The 3,442-nt window shown below is 53.8% G+C and overlaps 1 pseudogene; it reads right to left on the bottom strand.

Moving 5' to 3' along the window:
* Positions 1-1,335: 1,335 nt before the first annotated feature.
* On the bottom strand, positions 1,336-2,203 carry LOC136993073 (olfactory receptor 14A16-like; annotated as a pseudogene).
* Between the last annotated feature and the right edge of the window lie 1,239 nt (positions 2,204-3,442).

Below are 3,442 nucleotides of genomic sequence, written 5' to 3' on the forward strand. Positions count from 1 at the left end.
CCTTTCCCCATGCATACCTGGATTTAGTGCTCTACCTTCTGGTCACTCCACCGTGGACCATCCCTCACTTTTTGAGGCTCCATTCACTGCCCACTCCAGGCACACGCTGTCCCTGGAGATCCCCTGAGCTTTCCTGGGGGCTCCGATTCCCCTCCAGAAGGATGGGCATCTCTCATCAGCACTATCACCTGTGGGACAGCCTCAGGCAGGCATTTCAGAGACCATTCACCATCTCCACTGACACTGGTCACAGAGAAATGGTATCTGAGTGGAGCCCTTGGTCCCTAACAAATCACGCAGGGACTCTGAGATTGTCCCCCAGATCCCATGGAGTTCACAAGCAGAAGAGCAGGCCCTTTTAGGGTACAATTTCCTTGGGCATATTTTTGACTCCATCTTCTGAAGAAAGGTCAGACTTCAGGCACGTCACAAGGGAGATTCTATTTTATTATGGAAATGTTATTCTGGAGGCCAGGTCTGGCATAAGGGTGCCCAGTGCCTCGTCCTGCCTCTGCTCACAGGACACATGCACATGGAAACACAACCCTACCACCACCAGGTTATGAGAACTCCTGGGCTATATCCACAGAATGGAGCACAGAAGGTCAGCATAGAAATGAAGAGAACAACTCTAAAAAGAGATAGTCCTACTGCTGTGTGGGGACGTGCCTCCAAGAAAGCTGCAGCCCCCACAGGAAGGCTGCAGTGAGGAAATGCCTGCTGTGGTAGTAGCAGGATGATACTGCCAAACACAGGGTCTGTCCCAACAAGCTGCTGCCTGACTCCCCTCCCCTCCACTCCCCCTCCACTTGTAGTGCTGGAGCGCCAGAGAGGGAAGGGACCAGCTCGCAGTGACACTTGGCTGCCACCCTCGCAGAAGAGGGGTGTGATATCACACCCTGACTGCGGCCAGGGGAGCTGAGCTCTCCTAATGGACACAGGACCCATGGTCTCACCCCGCCTGTACTAGTCTGAGCCTGACTCTGTGCCCTTGAGCTCCCTCAGTGTCAGTGCCAAAAAAGACACTGCAAAGGGAAACTCTGCTCATTGCACTGGAGGCATCCGAGGGAGCTCAGACTAGCAGGCTCTGAGGTTCTCCCATCTCTGCTGATGAAGGGGGAAGCCTGGCTTCCTGCTTCAACATGGCCTCTGGGTCAGATTAAAATGAGTAATTCCTGAAGAGACTTGACATGAACCTGAAATATTTCTTAAAGAAAAAAGAGAAAAATATAGAGAAATAAATGCACAGCACACAGCCTTGATGCCAGATACCCTGAGGAGTGGATACACAATGGACAGTTATTGATGCTGACAATGTACCCATTGAACGAGTTTCTTCAGCGCATCTTTGAGCTCCTTGTTCCTCATGCTGTAGATAAGAGGGTTCAGTGTTGGAGGCACCACCGCGTACAGAACAGCCACCACCAGATCCAGAGCTGGGGAGGAGAGGGAGGGGGGCTTCAGGTAGCCAAAGATGACAGTGCTGACAAAGAGGGAGACCACGGCCAGGTGAGGGAGGCACATGGAAAAGGCTTTGTGCCGGCCCTGCTCAGAGGGCATCCTCAGCACAGCAGTGAAGATCTGCACGTAGGACAGCGCAATGAAAATGAAACACCCAAGGAATAAACAGGCACTAACCGCAATAAGCCCAACTTCCCTGAGGTAGGAGTCTGAGCAGGAGAGCTTGAGGATCTGGGGAACTTCACAGAAGAACTGCTCCACAACATTGCCTTGGCAGAGTGGTATGGAAAATGTGTTAGCAGTGTGCAGGGCAGCATAGAGAAAACCACTGCCCCAGGCAGCTGCTGCCATTTTGACACATGCTCTGCTGCCCATGAGGGTCCCGTAGTGCAGCGGTCTGCAGATGGCAACATAGCGGTCATAGGCCATGACTGTGAGGAGATAATATTCTGCTGAGCATAAAAAAAAAGAAGAAAAAGACCTGGGCAGCACATCCCAAGTAGGAAATGGCCCTGGTGTCCCACACGGAATTGGCCGTGGATTTGGGGACAGTGGTGGAGATGGAGCCAAGTTCGAGGAGGGAGAGGTTGAGGAGGAAGAAGTACATGGGGGTGTGGAGGTGGTGGTCGCAGACTACGGCTGTGATGATGAGGCCGTTGCCCAGGAGGGCAGCCAGGTAGATGCCCAGGAAGAGCAAGAAGTGCAAGAGCTGCAGCTCCCGTGTGTCCGCAAATGCCAGGAGGAGGAACTCATTGGGGGAGCTGCTGTTGGACATTTGCTCCTTTGGGGCACAGGGGGACTGTTTGAGGAAGAAGAGACATTGACGGGTTAGGGCAGACTTCTCTGAGCAAAACTTTCTCATAACCTCCCCCAAAAACACACACACATTATCTCTCCCCATCTCAGCAGCACCATCCTTGAGCTCCGTGGGTTGAGCTCTGGTTTGTGCTGACCGAGTTTGCTGTGAGGAGCAGGGGCCTCTGCCCGTGGGCTCCAGAGGAGTCAGCCCTGACCGGCAGCACTGCAGACATGGGAACAGGGGAGACTAAACTGTTATATTCCCAGGTCCAGTCACATTTCATCCACACATAATGTTGAAGGCATTTTCAGCATCTTCACTCCCACTTCTAAATAATGTGGGTGCATTAAGAGTTTTAAGGCTTCTTTTGTTTCCTTTAGCTGACTCTGTCACACCTGAGGAGGATTCCTGCAGGTAGAAATCCTCAGCATTGCTGCTGCACTCAGAGTGAGCAGCTGTGACTCCTCAGAGGCAAAAGGATTCACTCTGGCTTGAGTGCAGAGGGAGCAGAGCTGGCCTGTCCATCTGCCTTCTTCCCAGCTGCCCTGTGCTCCCACCTTGGAGGTGGAGGGCAGTTGCACTCATGTTACCCGAAAAAGAAACAACACAGCAAAGAGCAGAGGAATGCACATGCAAAGTGCCCATCAGCACTCTTTCTGAGGGGACGTGAGGCAGGTCTCAGCCCTCCCCTTCTAGCCAGCAGCACATTGGGCTCCTTCCAGGTACCCACATCCAGCCTCCCACCAGCATGTCCATGGCCTCAGTATCTAGGTGGCTTCTGCCTGGGGCACCTAGGTAACATGCAGCTGCAATGGGAGAGCTGTGTCCTTGCGGAGGGCAGCTTGCAGCCCAGCCAGACACCCCAGGGAAATGGCAGAATGTCCTAAGGATGGGGTGTCCTGACGAGAGAATTGGCTCATTCCCAGACCCCCACACTGCATTGCCCAGAGCCCCACTGGTGAGAGGGGCACTTGGGCACCTCACTGTCAAGGACACATTTGCGTGGCAGCACCCGCAGGGTCAGTGTCTGAACTGCATCGGAAACCCCCCTGCCCAGAGAGTCCAAGGGGAAGGACGAGGGCCGCATGTGCAGGTGGGAAACATGGAGCAATACCATGATATTTGTGGTGAGGGAGGCAGGGCCAGGGAGGGGCAGAGGGGCACTCAGGAGTGTCTCCTCTC

Source organism: Apteryx mantelli, chromosome 11 (genome assembly GCF_036417845.1).
Source record: "Apteryx mantelli isolate bAptMan1 chromosome 11, bAptMan1.hap1, whole genome shotgun sequence".
Classification (NCBI taxonomy): Eukaryota; Metazoa; Chordata; class Aves; order Apterygiformes; family Apterygidae; genus Apteryx; species Apteryx mantelli.